The sequence below is a fragment of the Bidens hawaiensis genome, unplaced genomic scaffold (genome assembly GCF_021521415.1).
Source record: "Bidens hawaiensis isolate Kalapana, Puna unplaced genomic scaffold, B.hawaiensis_p1.1 tig00014913_1, whole genome shotgun sequence".
Lineage (NCBI taxonomy): Eukaryota > Viridiplantae > Streptophyta > Magnoliopsida > Asterales > Asteraceae > Bidens > Bidens hawaiensis.
The window spans coordinates 332,461-350,906 of NW_027492324.1; the positions used below are offsets into that span (position 1 = coordinate 332,461).

General features: G+C 35.8%; 1 pseudogene across 1 annotated transcript; it reads left to right on the plus strand.

Annotated features, from left to right (window-relative positions):
- Positions 1-1,519: 1,519 nt before the first annotated feature.
- Positions 1,520-9,937, plus strand: LOC143548122 (protein ENHANCED DOWNY MILDEW 2-like; annotated as a pseudogene). The gene is made up of 19 exons (XR_013137888.1): positions 1,520-1,921; positions 1,987-2,106; positions 2,954-3,004; positions 3,091-3,257; positions 3,694-3,793; positions 3,929-4,027; positions 4,755-5,003; positions 5,618-5,709; positions 6,208-6,315; positions 6,424-6,790; positions 6,932-7,079; positions 7,194-7,295; positions 7,455-7,547; positions 7,660-7,701; positions 7,850-7,963; positions 8,206-8,277; positions 8,363-8,481; positions 8,654-8,723; positions 9,372-9,937. The product of XR_013137888.1 is annotated as a protein ENHANCED DOWNY MILDEW 2-like (transcript).
- The last annotated feature ends 8,509 nt before the right edge of the window (positions 9,938-18,446 follow it).

An 18,446-nucleotide genomic window follows, 5' to 3' on the forward strand; every position in this document is an offset into this window, starting at 1 on the left:
TGTCTACATCTTACCCTCCTCAGATAGCTTTGCTATTGGTGGGATATACTGAGTACGATGATGATGATGATGAAAAAAACTCATTTCTCGCGGTTTCTCCACTCTAGACTAACGTCGACATATTCTTTCTTCGTTCTCGGTAATCTCCCCTGATTCTTCTTCGACGATTCACTTTCTCCAAACCCAAAATCCTTTACAAACACACAAAGGTATCATCTTATCTATCTTACGCCATGAATGCGTGTGCTTATTATATACAAGTGTTTCTAAAGGTTTCCGACGCAACACTGAAGCGTTTATTTACGATACTCAAACCACATTTTACCGAATCGTACTTTAGGTCTGAGAATTAGGGATTTGTGAAAACGCGATAGTTATTTTCCATCATCTTACTCTGTATTATTAGGTTTTAATGATCAACGATTATTTAACTACTGTTTCATACTGTTCATTTCCTCTTATTATATTGCTGGTAACTCGTTGTGACGTTAGTAGTTACTTGTTGTTCGTGTTGTTAAAATCGCTTCGAGATATGTGTGATTGTTGTTTTACTATTCATGCATTACATATTTACATTGCATATGTTGAATAAACCCTATGGTGTATTAAACTTGTTGGCAATTTCGGACTCCAAGTCACAAGTAGGTGAACTTGAGGGACCGATATTGACAAGTCGGTCATAGTTTGTTATGCTTTTTAATTGATTTACAATTTATTATTGGTAATTTAGACATTATAGAATACATGAGATTTAACCGAGTTAGAGTTTGAGAGATTCTAGTTTTTTGAGTTAAATTTTCTGATTGATATAAACGAGAGTTATTCGTCTAGTTTGTGTTTGATTATCGACCGGGTCTTGAAAACTATTAGAAAAATACGAGTAGCAACCATAAATTGTTAATAAAAGCACAATGTGCACTTGTTAACACTGATATTTGAATTCCTCGGTGCAACGTTGTGATCTCTTGCTCTCTTGTTTTCACATTTGAAGATCAACCCTTTAAACAACTCGATTGAAAGACTCTTATATTGGTTTTATCGGCCTTAATCACTAGCAGTGTGTATTATAAAGCTATCTCACGTGTTATTTGTGTATCATATCTACTTTTGAACTATTTCATGTTTGTGTTTGTTGAAATGGCCAATGTGGCTAGCATGTGGCTCCTATGGTGGTGTAAGTTGATACTCTTGAGTCTTGATGCTACCAATGCTATTTTTGTACACACTGTTACATTATTATAGGAAACAAAACCATGCAACTTATAAAACCTGGGTGGCTTTTGTGTTTCGCTTACAATTTTCTTTTGAAAGATTATGTACTTCATACACACTAAACTGGACCATTGTTTGCTGATTTCACCATCTTACCTAAATAAATGATATATTTAGTTTTGAATAATTCATTGTTTGGTTTAAAAATGGTCATTGTGGTTATTTTTTTTTATCAATTTTAACTGTGTTTTTTTGACTCGGATGTTTGTATAGTGATTTCTTATTGCTAGTGAGGGAAGCTTAGAACATGGCGTCTTCAGATGATGAGGAAAACACACTTCCAAATGCTATACTGGATTATATTTTTTATGATAAAGATGACAGACCCGTTTCTTTCATAAAGTTGCCTGTGCATTGGAATGAAAATGAGAGATCAAGTGCTAATTCAGGGCCCATTTTTTTGGATGGTTTTGTTGACAATGGTCTGAGAAAGTTTTACCAGCAGGTGAAAGCATGGAAGTATGATATCTTAACGACAGTTCCTGAGATTTCAGTGCTTTTCAAAGATAACCACTGGATCAAGCTAAGAAAACCTAAAAAGTGTTATGAAAAATTAATCAGGACAATATTGATCTCTGTGCATTGCCTATGGTTTTTCAAAAGCAATCCAGAAGCATCAGGGAAATCTTTATGGAATCACCTCTCGAAAGTTTTCAGATATCTCTAGTTACGGTGCTAATAGGATTTTAATCTTTATTTGTATGTATTCTTTAGGATTTTTTATTTTCATTTTGCAGTTCGTATGATGTAAACCCGTCAGAGAATGATCTCATACATCTTATAAGCTTCATTAGAGAAGCTGTAAAGAGGGACGAAACATTGGCAAAATCCAAGGTTTGTCTTGTTTATATGTTGTGTTATGTGTTGTTTTGGTTACTAAACATATTTTTGGATGATTACTTGTTTAGGGCAGTTCACCTTTGTCTTTCTTTATTTATCTTGAATCATACTGACCTTTCATGCCAACTTTAGTCATCAAACTTGATATTTTTATGGAGGGGAGGATTTAGATAGGATTAATTATGTCATTTGTTTCTTAATATTGTTAACTAGAGGTGTCAGTTTCAAGCCACTTGTGAAAGGGTTGTTTGGGTTATATTTTGTCTCTAATGGGCCTAACTGGAGAAGTCAGTAAAATAGCTTAAAAAGAAATGGCTCGAATGTGTAGGACGCTTTTCAAAGTTATTTTAGTGCATAGATTACCGTAAATCACTTCAAATAAAAATTTAGATTACTATAAAACTAAAATAATTTAGTAATCATATTTGACACATTAATAGTTTACAAAAGATCAACGTATTTGAACAATAAGTGGTTTGGGTCAACCCAACCCGGTCTAATCACAGGTTTTGGTAGTAACTTGACCGCAAATGGTTTTGGGGGCTTGATGTCTGTAATATAGATGAAACCTCTAGTTCAGGATTATAATCTGAAAGGAGTTAGGTATATAATGTTTATTCCAGTTAACATTAATTGATTGTCTGATATAAGCAAGAGTGCAAGATGGCATTTTTTGGAGTATATATTGTTGATTAAATTATGTCCACAATCTATGGCTATTTTATCCATGAATTGTGAACTCCTAGTTATAAGCTGTTACAACTTGATACCAGTGTTGTATAGTTTGGTTATTCTTTATTTTCAAAACATGGTTTGAGTTTAACTATAATGCGTGGAACAGTTTTTGGCTGCATTTTTGGATAATCCCAGAAAGAGAAAATCCCCTGATGAGGTATATTATGGCTTCTGGTTTGTCTCCGTATCTCCCTCATTGATTTGTTATTATGTTTTTACATTCTTGAAATAATTGGTGTGCAGGATGTTAAAACTGCTGCAAAACCTAGCTTTATAGTTGACGATATGAATGGTGAAGCGCAAGGTGATGACATCATCACTAATCAGATTGAAGATAGCGAATCTAATAAGGAAGATGATGATTTCGATTCAGTTTGTGCAATATGCGATAATGGTGGTGCACTTACCTGGTAAGCTTATTTGTTTTGTTAGTAATTGTTACTAACTAATAACAATAATTGTAATCTTTTTCCTCCCATATTTTGTGGTTAATGAATTCCTTATTTACAGATTTATGCTTAGTAACTTCATTTGTTATACATGTGGCATATCAACCATATTGAAGAGACTTTGTAGAAACCAATGTTTTTAATAGACTGTGTCGAATATCACCCCAAGTATATATATACGTTTACAACATCTTAGACCATTTTTATAAAGTAAAGCAATGCATTAATAATATAGTTCTATAATCATTTTAATACTTATGGACAAGGAACAGAAATGCTGAAGGGTCAAACCGAACATTTTGACCAGCATTAAAATTTACCTGTTTTACTAGGAGGCTATTACATGTGTAATTTTTTATTTGATGGTTTTACTAATGGACTTTGTCATCCTTTGCAGTTGTGAGGGGGAATGTTTTAGATTGTTTCATGCAACCCCGGATTCTGAGGAGGCACAAGATTCCACGTGTGAATCTCTTTGTTTAACGTCTAAAGAATTGGTGGGTCTGTTATCTATATATTAGTTTGGATGATATGAATTTTGTAAATTTTGTTTTTTTCTATTGTTCTTTTCCGTCTCTTCTGTTTTTGTGTTGATTATTTTTTTGTCATCTTTTATATGTATCCTTTTGCAGGGTGTACCACAATACAAATGCGAGAATTGTAAGTATCGTATACACCAGTGCTTTGTTTGTGCTAAACTAGGATCTTCTGATAAATCTTCGAATACAGAGGTATGCAATACTTGAGTCAAATCTATTTTAATGGTCTGTTCTTGATCATCTTTAGCGTATGTTTGCATGCTCTGCTTGAGAGAGCTTTTGTTTCTTGATATGTTATTGTTATATTCACTTGAAAATTATATTTATTTGCAATTAAGCATCTACAATGTCAGCACCAACTTTTACACAAATTTACTGTAAGAAAGGAGTCTTTTTGTAATTCCTTGAGCCCCAAGATGTACACTAACTAATTCTAATTAAATATTTATGTATCTCATTTCTTTTGTTTGATTAGCTATAAAAACTTATAAATGACAATCATAAATAAGTATTAAGAGCAAATAAAATGTCATAATTCTAAAGGGGCATTAATGAATATTTGTAATAACATATTTTTAAAAAAGTTGTTAAATGCCTGGCAGTTGTACTCATTATATATGAAGGGTTCAAAGTAAAAGCTCATAAATTTGAGTGTCAAGTCAACCTTTTAAATTTTTTTTGGCGTAATGAATAGTATTACACCAAATTTTGTGTAATATGGCAACTACTATATTACTATTGTTAACAATTACAGTGTTTAATGTGGATGTTAGAAGTTGAAGTCTTTTGGTCTTTCCACTTATTTTTTTTACTTTTCATTACACTGAATTAGTGTTTAAATTTATTGTTGTGATACTCTTTTGGTCTTTCCACTTATTTTTTTTACTTTTCATTACACTGAAATGGTACTGTTTTGTAGGTATATCGTTGTTGTTCTGCAACTTGTGGCCATTTTTATCACCCACATTGTGCAGCAAAGTTTCTCCACAAAAATGATAAAGCAGAACAACAGACTCTAAAAGAAAAAATTGCTGCAGGGGAACCCTTTATATGTCCAGCGCACAAATGTGCTGTCTGTAAGCAAACAGAAGACGAAAAGGTGGAAAAATTGCAATTTGCTACTTGCAGGCGTTGTCCAAAATCCATATCACAGGAAGTGCTTACCGAGGTAGTATTTTTGTTTCTGTTCATCTCATACATTCTTAACATAAGGTGTTTTTGTTCGGGACGGAAATTGTTGACACGACCGAATCCGACCTGAAAAAAGGTATTGGGTCGACCAACACGACTCGTTTAAAAAAACGGGTCGGGTTTGGGTTGACTAGCACAACGCGTTTAAAAATGGGTCAGGTTCGGGTTAACCCGTTTAGCTATTAAAATAAACTTTTATAATTATAATTTTATTTGTTTGTTTTTTTTTTTCGTGTTCCATTTTTCTTAAGATACACTGTAATTTTAAATTCATTTTTAAGATTTTTAATAATTAAAAAAAAAATATATTAGTATTACTCATTTACTCTACTAACTTTAAATCATATCAATTTTGTTTTTTTTTTGAAAAATGGGTTAAAATGGTTTGTGTTTGGGTTGCCCATATTTATGTGTGTGCGGGTTAGGGTTGAAGTTTTTGACACGAATAATAATATGGGTCGGGTTCGGGTTGCACATTTCAACTCGCAACCCATTAACCCGCCAACCCGGCACAATTGACACCCCTAGTTTTCATCATTGTCTTGTTTTAAGTTTTGATCATTCCCGTTGTGTTTTTTGGTCTTTTTGCAGCGATATTATGTTTGATCATCAAACTGGTGATGATGATGAGTCAGGGCTTGGAATGGACTTTTACCTAAGTCTCGTGCATTGATATATTGCTTGTAAGTTTGTAACCTCTTAACCAAGGGCAGCGGTTTCAAACCTGTTCATCCATGAATTAGCCAATTCTGAACCAAAACTAATTAGCTTAAACGAAAAAAAAAGGAGAAAATGGGTTGAAAGTTGGCCAGAGTGTAGCTTTAGTTTTAGTAAATAAAATTCTGAAACCTCATTTTCACTCCTACTTTCCACCCGAAGCTATTATGATTGTTTATTTATGTATGATTTGAGTTGAATACAATAAAATTAGTTAGCTAAAAAGGATACGGGTATATATGGCTGAAAAATGCTCAAAGTTACATTTTTCCAAAGAAAAAACCCCAAAAGCATTTAATTTAATAAATGAGATTCTTACTGAAATTTTAAATATATTGGGCTTAGGTAAGCATGTGTTACACTAATAATTGATAACGCAATAAAAGATTGTAGAAGATGAATGTTGGGTTGACCAACTTGTATGACCTGTTACTTTGAACTAATTTCATTTTGGAACTTGTCAGAGACCATGAGATTGATCCTGAACTCGACTGTCCTGCAAGAACTATAATAGTTCAGAATGTTCTATATATAAAGTCACAGCAACCAAACAAGAAGAAAATCACGGTCAAGTTAACAAATGGCGATTCAGAAAACTCATCCAAGAAGTATGTTTTGAAGTCAAAAAAAGGTGTTGAAAAATCTTCTACAATTAAACCGGAAGGCTCTTCCAAAAAGAGAGCAGAACCTTCATTATCAGAACACTCATCCAAGAAATCTGTTTTGAAGTCAAAAGAAGGTGCTGAAAAATCTTCTACCATCAAAGCAGAAGGCTCGTTCAAAAGGAGAGCAGAACCTTCATCTTATCCAGAATCTTTTAAGAAAAAGAAAGTTGGAGATACCTCTAAGAACCCTTTAAGGAGGAATTTGTCAACAAAAGTCAAGCGGCCTGGTCAACCAACCTTAGGGAGTAGATTATTTGATTTTTATAACGAGACAGCATCGAACAAATTGGAGAAAGATAACACTTCTGTTGATGACTACAAGCAAGTTGTAGTCTCAACAAATAGAAGTTTTACCTTCTTTAGATGACGAGTCTAAACAGAGGTATTCTTTTGTCTCTTTATTTTCTCCCTATTATCTATTAAAGAAAACATGTAAAATGGGCTAAACAGGTTGAACTGGATTAACCATCAGTTTTTGTGGTTATGAACTTGTAGCACTTAAAACCCACTTTTTACATTGTAGAATATTGGATTTAGTGAAAGAAGTTACTTCTTCTGTTACACTGGAAGAGGTAAAGAAATACCATCAAGACAAAGTGCCATCTACACATGCAAATTCATCAAGAGTGGATAAAACAATTATTTTAGCCAGGGTGGAAGGTGCTGTGGAGGTATCTTTTCCTTACCCGTTTGCATACCTACCGGTCATTATGGGTTATGTTTTATGATTAATGGGTCAAATAGGCTAAGTTAAAATAGTTAACTAAACTACTTTATTACTGCAGGCTGTTAATGTGGCTGCACAGAAGCTTAATGAAGGATGCAGTATAGAAGATGCAAAGGCTGTCTGTGACCCTAGTGTCATTGATCAATTAATGAGGTGGAAGGTAGCTTTCAAAACATGATTCTTCTTCTCTTTCGCTCTTCTTTAGTAATTTGTGTGATTTTATATTGCCTTATCTCTATTAATATGCGTTTTGGTTTGATATATACATTTTGAATTCTGAGTACACTTTCCATGGTTTCTTTCTGTTTGTGCCATGTAGGATAGACTCAGAGTGTACCTTGCACCATTTCTGCATGGAATGCGATACACATCTTTCGGTCGCCATTTTACTAAAGTGGAAAAACTGGAAGAGGTGACCGACTATTGCTCTATTTAGACTCATTAATAATCACTACTTTTTCACTTGAGATTGTCTAATGGCAATGTAGTTCTTATCTGTGTTAATTTGAATGTGCACTGTGCAGATAGTTGATAAGCTTCGATGGTATATTGAAGACGGTGACATGGTAAGAAGTTGCCAAGAATATATAATAATTTCTGGATATATATTTCATTTTTTTACCAACATTAAGTTAATGATATGATATGACACAACCGTAGTCGCCTAGAACATATTGTTTTTCTGGATATATAAGTTACTTTATCCTTGTGTAGGTAGTTGATTTTTGCTGTGGGGCAAATGACTTTAGTTACCTTGTGAAGAAACGGCTTGATGAAATGGGGAAAAAGAATTGCTTATATAAAAATTATGACATTGCACACCCGAAGGTAGGTTATACTAGCACTTTTAAACTTTATATTTTTGTCGATAATTAGTTATTGGATATGGATATAAATATTATAATTTTCGATAGTTATTTAACTTTCTAACTAAAATGATTTAAGGTTTATCTTCTAGTTTATCTCCAATTTTACTCTTGTCCACTTTATCTGGTATATATATTTAGTTTTAGTTTTTTATTTTTAATAAAATTCTTGGCGGTTTCTAATATTTATCCGCCTGAATGCAGAAGGATTTCAACTTTGAGAAGAGGGATTGGATGACGGTTTCCCCGAATGAATTGCCTTCTGGGTCTCGTTTGGTAAGGCTATATTTGTTTTCATGTGATAAGTATTTTTTTTTAATTGTTATCATTTTTTTTTACATTATTGATGTATGTTGAGCAGATCATGGGACTAAACCCTCCATTTGGGACGAATGCTTCTCTTGCAAATACGTTTATTGACAAAGCTCTTCTATTTAAGCCCAAGCTTATTATTCTCATTGTTCCCCCCGAAACAGAAAGGTAGATACCTGCACACACTCCACCCCACGGCGGAACTTTTATCACCTTAACACAGTAAAAACTTTGTGGTTCTCATGAAAATGATGTACCTCACCGGTAATATACACACGTATATGCACATACATGTAGAGGTTGTGTATATTCATTTGTGCGTATGCATGCATTTTACCAGGTTAGATAGTGCAAGGAGGAGACCTCTATATGATCTGGTGTGGGAGGATGTTGACTTGTTAGCTGGCAAGGTATGCATATATTTAATCCTATTGGTTGTCCATCTTTTCTAGGGTCCAAAGAACCTTAGATTTTTTTTAAAAAAATTAAAGAATGTTGATAAACGTGGTCATTGGTAGGGGTGTAACCGAGCCGAGTCAAGCCCAAGCCTGAGTTGTTTAACTTGTAGGAGCTCGAGATCGGCTCGTTTATATTTAATAACTAATTTATGTATATCTATAATTCTTTTTTTATGCAACCATATTATGAATTACTTGTTTTTATTATAGTGTTATGTATGCTAGTAATTAGTACATAAATATATATATTTAATATATTAATTATTAAATACCAGTTATATGAATAATAAGCTTGTTTAAGCTCGAGAGCCAACTTGAGCTCGATAAGTAAAGCTTGGGCTTGGATTTATTTATTAAACAAGCTTATTTTCAGTCTCGGTCATAAACCGCGGCTCGATTCGAGCTTTTAGCCAGCCAATCTCGAGTAGCTGACGAGCGGTTGGGCTTGTTTGCACCCCTGGTTAGCGAATCCCCTTGACCTGCCATTATAAGCGTCCGATCTGAAACAGTCATCAAATTTGAACAATTGTAAAGCTAGTTTTTCATTCTTATAGATAATTTTGTAAACTGTAATAACATTTATTATATTATTGTTTCCAGTCATTTTATCTTCCTGGATCTGCTGATGTGAATGGCAAGCAAGTAGATCAATGGAACAACATTGCACCCCCACTATTCCTTTGGAGTCGGCCCGATTGGACCAATAAACATATGACTATAGCCCAGAAACATGGCCACATACCTCAAGTTCATGAACCGCTACAACCCAGTGAATTCGGGCCTTCATTTGGCCTTCCAGTTGGTAACAAGTTAAAACGAAACACACATAACCGGGACGAAAGAACTTATCAGAGTTATGGATCAGAGATGAAGCGTGTGAGAATGAGTGGAGTGGGAAGGCATGAACCACCTATGGGAAGTCGTGGTGCTGGCGGTTATGGTCCACCTTTAACTGGACCGGGGTCTCATATGGGTTCTGTTGGATTTGTACCAGGTTCAAACCACCTACATTCTCACCAAAACTCGTTTGGTCGTTGGTTGGACGAGTGATCAAGTCTGGTGTACTTCTCTACTGATGGATTCTGGTTTTTTGTGTTTTGGGTAATTATGTCTCTGGAATTTATGGCTGTTTGATCACACGGTACAGAAACCATGTTTCTAGAAGATATGGGATGGAATACCATATCATATTAAACACGTTCGGGTAATGGACTAACCTAACATTGTAGCTAAGTATGTTTTTATGGCTGTCTTAGAGTTCCATATGCTCAACGTGTTGTATATCACAGTATAAAACGGCTGAAAACTTTAGGATTCAAGCAAAACGGACATGCAACGGTCGAATGGGATACAGAAATCACCATGCGAGTAAAACCGAGGAGCAATCTTATACGGGTTTAGGGTACAAAAATCACCGCCTAAACTTGTGATTAGGTTTCAAAGAATACCACTCAAACTTGCTACACTTGAATTAGCAATGGTACAACTAGAGTACTCCCTACGAAACAAAAGGTACAACAACTAGAGAAATGACCAAACTAGATTAGAGTATAATAATTTACCCAAACTAAGAGCATCCACAACAACAAACATCAACAAACTGTCACATCAGCGCCACATCAGATCTCAAACTTTTCTTAAAAACTCACACTTACTTCCACAACAACAAACCAACACATCATCACCTACCACTTTATATTTAACCAAATAAAAAACCTTTTATAATATTTTAATTTTTATATATAATCAAATAATAACTTTTAATATATTAAATTATCTAATATTAACTTTAAATATAATCAAGTGCAAACCCACCGTCAGTACACCTTCCCCCTTTTCCTTTTTCATAGATCTGAGAACTGCATCCACCTCTCGCCGGATTTTAGAAACTGATTCATTCAAACCGTCGCCGACAAACATAAATCGATCTACTCATAAATCAAATGGCAGTGGAGAAGATGAAGGGGATCTGATGGTATTTCTTCAACAGGATGGAAACGGGAGAGGATGAAGATGATATGGGCCACCAAGCAAGTTTTTATAAGAGAGAAAGAGGGACCCACGCTTCAAGTCTGCTGCAGGTTTGCAGATTCGGACCTGCAACGATCCTCAATCCTCCACAACGGTAGAGTCCGACTCCCGTCACATCAGTCGACTGCCACATCGGATCGGACCTCGGGGCGTGTAGCCCGTTGCTGATAGCATCAACAACAACAAACCTTCACAAACCGTCACATCAATGTCACATCATATTCCAAATTTTTTTTAAAAACCTTATTTTCTTTCACAACAACAAACCTTCATTAAAATAATATATAGTATTATATGTGTATATATATAATATATGTATGTGAGTGTGATGATATAGTGGGGGGCCACAAAACTTGTCCTTGACATCATCCAAACCTTGGTTTTGAAACCCATTGTGGATGCTCCAGGGGACTCGGGGTGGTGCGTGATGGGAAACCATCATGCGTGATGGCATCACAAGCACCGCCGCCACCCCTCTCATCACGTGTGATGAGAGGTTTACGTGATGGCCATCACGTACACGAATCCTCGCACAAAAGGGTTTACGTGATGGCCATCACGCACACGAATCCCCACACAAAACCCATCACACACACAAAAACCTATATATATATATATATATATAGTGTAAGGATCCTAAGAGAACCATTTGCAAATTGAGAACTTTGAGAACCATTTTGGACCACTAAAACCACCTTTAAAAAATATTTAAAAAAATCATAAAACAAAAAATAATAAAAATTTTAAAAAAGTAAAAAAACCAAAATTCTTATATTTCATACCAGTTTCATTAAAAAAATAAAAAAAACGTCGTATTATACACATATGTATAATTTTATTTAATCTTTAGTTATGTAATATACACATATATACAGTATCATTTATCTTAAATTATACACATGTGTATAAAAAAACATGTAAATGTACATATATGTATATATTATACATATGTGTATATAACTTAGCTAAACCGAGTTTTTTTAATGAAACCGGGATGATAAAATAATAATTTTGGTTTTTTTACTTTTTTTATTTTTGTGTTTTTTTTTATTTTTGGGTTTTTTGTGGTCCAAAATAGTTCTCATTATCTCAATTTTAAAAAGGTTTTCTCATGATCCTGATCATATATATGTATGTATGTATATCAAAACTATCACATTAACACAACCCCCACTGAATTCCATCACTAGTGATGGAATGTGGTGGGGTGAGGTGGCACACCACCATTGGGTGTGGTGGGTGATAGATTTGGAACCACCCCATCTCCCCTAAGAGCACCCACAACAAGGGTACAATACCCTAGGTTTGGATGAGTTGGCATGAGAGACAAACAGGAGTGAGTTTAATATTTTGCTGTGCTGCAAAGTTTGTGAGAGTAGGTTTGAATATGCAAACCTGCAACAAACAAGGGGGCTGTGGGTCCATTTTTCCACCCTCTCACATGCATATGTACAAATACTATACATATATGGTTTTAATAATATTTTAAGAAGGTTTGTAAATATTTGTTGTTATGAAAAGAAAGTTGGGGTTTTTAAGAAAAGTTTGGAATCTGATGTGGCGTTGATGTGTCAGTTTGTGAAGGTTTGTTGTTGTGGATGCTCTAATACCCAGTGTTTTTAAACCCGGACTAGACCGGCCGGTCCGACCGTCGGACCGAGGTCCGGAATAAACAGCGGTCCGGTTCAGGTATTTAACCCGGTTTCTAAAAACTCGGCCGGTTCTTACAGTTTGCGATTGAACCGGACCCGGTGAACCGGTAAAACGTATAAAATCTAATATTCCGGCAACAATTCCGGCCGCAATTACATCCGCTGATTACAGCGGGACTGCGAATGAAAGAAAAACATAGAGGTGCGAAGGAGATGGAGATGAAGATGGTGAGATTTCAGACATAAATATCAAGTATTACTTGAGGTGTGGAGAAAAACATAAAAGGAACTCACTAATAAAAACGGCTCTTGAGGTGTGAGATTAGATTTAGGTTAAAAACCTTTCATTTTTTAGGTATGTCAACCTTTTATTTGTTGACAGAATTACAAATTTTGTCCTTTAAAAAAAGCCAAATTACGGTTCGTGTCATTTTCTAAGTTTCCTTGCAGGCGGTGTACTTTAAACTTTTTTTTCCTACAAGTTTTGTCCTTTACGCTAACTGGGTTAGAAAAACTCAGTTAAATCCCATCACGTGAGGCGCATGTGAGGGTAGTTTTGTCTTTTCGTCTTACATAATAAAAAAATATAAAACCCTTTCTCTCTCTTCTATCAAACTCTACTCTCTCTCCCTGCTTCTCTTTCTTTCTTAATCACCCACCACCACCACCAACTCACCACCACCACCAACCACTACCGGAATCAAGATCTGGAAGGCGTAAACCCTCTAGCGAAAAAGAAAGCCAAAGCAATTAACCAAGGAATCGGATCACCGAAAGCCGAAAACGCAGCTGCGAAAGTTAGGGTTTTGGTGAGAACACACGCACCGAGTCCCATTAACGCCACGGCACCAAGCGGAAGCGGCTGAGTAATGATTCCAACGATAGTCGCAAGGAATATTGATAATAATTGCCACGCGTTTTTCGATACACCTGCAGGTACAGGAACAAACCATAAAATAACACCAGTGGCAATTGAAGCAATTAGAGGCTTAATCGCAGCTCCTTGCCACGGTGCCGGCGCCGGATCCGGTTTGGCCGGAATTACAGCGGATGATGCTTTTACGGTGAAATTAGGGTTTCGGTTAAGTGATTTGAGTTTGAGTAATGGTAATTGAGAGGTTAAATTCGAACATGATCGGAGATGGTGTTGACCGTTGGATCTATGATTTAACGGGTGAGATTGATTTGAGAATAAACGAGTTGACCGGAACCCTAGGTTGACGTTGACGGAGGTGGTTAAAGCTACTGACGCCAACGTTGGATTAAAACGATGGCGTTTTGCGGCGGAATACGGGATCTTGATTCCGGTAGTGGTTGCTGGTGGTGGTGAGTTGGTGGTGGTGGTGGGTGATTAAGAAAGAAAGAGAAGTAGGGAGAGAGAGTAGAGTTTGATAGAAGAGAGAGAAAGGGTTTTATATTTTATTATGTAAGACGAAAAGACAAAACTACCTTCACATGCGCCTCACGTGATGAGATTTAACTGAGTTTTTCTAACCCAGTTAGCGTAAAGGACAAAACTTGTAGGAAAAAAAAGTTTAAAGTACACCGCCTGCAAGGAAACTTAGAAAAGGACACGAACCGTAATTTGGCTTTTTTTAAAGGACAAAATTTGTAATTCTGTCTTATTTATTTAATTTATTTATAATTTAAATAAGTTACAGATTCAAATACACCAATCTAATTAACATCCTATTTTTAGTTTATTACTTGTTTTTATTATATAAAGTGTATTAGTTATATATATATATTATTTATGAGTCATCCGGGTCAAATACCGGTCCGCCCTTTCGGGTCGGTCCGACCTTTGACCTGGTAAGACGCCCGGGTCAATGTTCGGGCCGGGTCTGAAAACATTGCTAATACCATATATGGAAACAACGTCCAAGGACTACCAGATAAGTGAGGGGAGCATGTATGGCCTCCCCAACAACAAGAAGAAGATAATAAAATGAGTTCTTAAAATATAAACTCAATACATATATATAAAGTTGATAATACGACTACAACATGCATTAAACACCAGCTACCGCCACACTATAATGTTGACCGCTTTGGCCAGGACGTACCGCCATCATAGAACGCTCAACTGTGTAGTTCTCCTATCTATTACCATTAAGCATACACAACACGTTATGATGGGTAAGGTATTCACCTTCTTATAAAAAAGGTTTTGTTCTCCTCTCCTACCGATATAGGATGTCACACAAACACAAGGCATCAAAGATCGGTTGGTTCATCACTCCTTAACTTTTCTTATGATAACTCGTGGGTTGGAGTCTCGCCGCATGTGATTTTGTCGATGAATCCTTTCAAAAGTTGCAGTTGACGTGCCCCGCGGAAACATTATTAATCTAACGCGCAATGATTAATAGAAAAAAAAGTATGAGATAGGATATGCAACACAATATTGTAATAAGGTATCTTGACCAAACCGTTCAATTAAACATGTTTGTAAACCTAATAATAATTAATTTACATGAGATAAATTGACAAAGTGGAGATCAAATACAACAAATATGATTCACAAGTTATTTTTATTTATTATTTATTTTTTTGACTTTTTGGTTTGGGTCTTGTTTGTATAACCAACCATATTAACAACTAACAAGCTAGCAAAGGAAACTAATGTAAAAGTTAATAGTAAAATAAAAATAAAAAACTACAAGTTATCAACCTTTTTATAAGGCCCCGAACCCGGTAGCCCTACTTTAGCGTCGGATTTACTCATAAACACAGTTCTTACAAATCAGAGTAATTAAAACTTTCGCGGAATATAAAAACTTTCATAAAACATTATAGCAATCCAAATCTTGCCTTAATTAAACATTCTTGTCTTTCAAAATAAACGTCAATTAACATTAAAACATCTTGAGTCTTCAGATGCCAGTCACCTATTCGCCCACCATGTGCCCGCTCAAGCTAGCCGTCTCATTCTACTCACCTGCGTGCATACTAAAAGTCAGCTACGCTGAGTGAGTTCTAGTTAATCGGAAGTCATACAATACATACACATACATACATATCCGAAGATACATATCCATACTTAATCCGTTACCCTACTACCATACATACATACATATCTACAATCACTAACCTCAGTCTACCGAGAGTACGTTCATAGTCCGCCGTCTATACCTGTACTCAAGATCGTGAACACGTAAAAGGTCCGCAGTCCTTACCTATGTTCACCAGTTATGGTACGTGCAAGGTCCGCAGTCCTTCCCTGTACCATCCTATATTGACAACACGTACAAGGTCCTCAGTCCTTCCCTATGTTGCAACCTAACCCATAGCACGTGCGAAGTCCGCAGTCTTCCCCTATGCTACCAGAACACAAGTATAGCACGTATAAGGTCCACAGTCCTTTCCTGTGCTGACGCCTATCTATAATACGTATAAGGTCCGCTGTCCTTATCTACGTTGGCGTCTATCACCTATAACCATAGCACGTACGAAGTCCGTAGTCTTCCCCTATGCTACCACAACACAAATATAGCACGTATAAGGTCCACAGTCCTTTCCTGTGCTGACGCCTATCTACATTACGTATAAGGTCCGCAGTCCTTATCTACGTTGGCGTCTATCTCCTATAACACGTATAAGGCCCACCGTCCCTATCTACGTTTACATCTATCACCTACATCACGTATAAGGCCCACAGTCCTTAACTACGCCATCACATGCCAAGTCTAAGCCCAACGAAAGTTAGAGGGATTTGCCATCCTAACTTACTGCGTCAGACGTAGAACTCACATACCATTCCTGCACCTGCATACACTTACTTCGCATATACAATAATTACATCATATCATAAGAACACTCTAGGCGTTCTTCACATCATTCATTTAACAATCATACTCCTTGTCGGTACGTGCAATATCCGAAGATCGTTCACGCCCCGACAAGCATTCATTAATAACGATCATACATCATCCATATATAACATTCATATCTTTATTTACAACCCGACAGTACGCGCAATACCGAAGATCGTTCGCGTACCGACAATCAATCATTCATATCTATCACATATATCATATATGGCATACACTTACCATTTAAGGTAAATGTATTAACTAATCACATCGAGTATGCACACAGCCCCGAAAAACATAACAAGGAACGGGGCTAGAAACTCACCTGAACTCGGTTACTTCTTCTGCTAACGGTTACTCCTTCTTGAGCTGTGCGCGTCTAACTGTTTAATAATTACAGTATTAAGTACCGCTCTAGTCATCTCATTGCTACTTAATTAGTCTTACACGTCTAAGCTGTTTTACTTCATTAAATCATTACCTGGTTAGTTAATCGTTACTCATTAACCTTTAAAGGTATCTTTCATAAATTGCCAAACTCCAAGGGCTGTTATGTAATTATATAATTCTTTTCTAAGTCCAGGGACCATTCTGTCTTTATATTAAACTCCTAGCTCGTTACTTTTCCCTAAGCTCCCATAACGAACTAGCTAACGAATCATCCTCTGATTCGCTAAGCTCCCATAACGAACTAGCTAACGAATCACCCTCTGATTCGCTAAGCTCCCATAACGAACTAGCTAACGAATCACCCTCTGATTCGCTAAGCTCCCATAACGAACTAGCTAACGAATCACCCTCTGATTCGCTAAGCTCTCATAACGAACTAGCTAAAGAATCACCCATAACGAATCACCCATAGTTCTTATCCAGACTTTGACTCAAGGGTCAAAGTCAAAATCGTCAAGAACAACCCAAATAGTCAACAGATCTTAGATCTGCAATTAAACCTTCGTTTCTTAACCAAATATCACGATTTTGGTATCAACGGAATCGTCTGACCAGCGCCTACAAACCCCAACCATCAAATCGGCCTAACATCGATGTTTAAGGGGTGCGATTTAGGCATATAGGTTACGGGTTCTTTTAGGTTAACAATTAACCTATCAAATGCTAATCAATTTCAGTAATATTTGTTGTTTTGGGTTCGTTTATAACAAACTAACACAGATCTATGATTTCCCAAATCAAACCGAACCTATACGAACAATTTCTAACTATAAATGTACCTTGAACGAGTCGAACTACGAACACGGTTAAGCCTTGATGTTGTTTTGGTCCGTCACGACGTTCCAACACCAACAAGCTCGGGTTTTCGCCTTCGGATCTTGGTTCGGGTTATAAGATGGTGTTGTGTGTGTTTTCTAAGGTATAGGCTAGTGTGTAGATTAGGATAAAAATGGAAATGATTAGGGTTTAAGGGGTATTTATACTCCCTTAAGCCCATAGACCTAAGGCTCATCTTTCTCTTTTAGTCCATAATTAAGTCCATCTAAAAGCCTACTTATCCTATCATATTTTATTATTATTATTACTATCTGAAAGAAAAATTGGGATGTTACACTTTTATTAAACATTTTTTTAATTATTATGAGACTTGAACTTTTACTATTTAAAAAAAGAAGTCCGTCCAAAATGTTAATGCCATTATATCAAAGACACTTTGGTTACGAATTTATCATATCAAACTAGGTTTACTTTTTTACATTAAACATTCACATTAGCTTCTCTATATCTATATTTATATTTAAAATATATATTTTTTAAAAATTTTACATTTCTATCTCAATCTCTATCTGTGTACTTAGATTTTAATTAATCTAACTATAGAGAAGAAAAAAAAAGATTAATAAAATAAGTGCTTGTAAATAAGATATAAATAGAAATAAAAAATATAATGTTGTAGATTAAATATAATCTATGTATATAAATATTACAGAAAAATCATATATGTTATTCTCAAGTTGGCTCCCACACCCTTTCAAGCCATCAAATTGCTTGATTTGTGATCTGAGACTTCACATGCATTTGAACCGATGTGCGCGTATGGTTCTCACCAAACCCGGGTGGTCTTTAAATGAGTTATAACATCTCATTTATTTGTTAAACTATTTGATAATCAAACAATAATTTTCGCGGGTTATGGGTCTTCCCAAAATAGCCCGTAAACGAGTTAT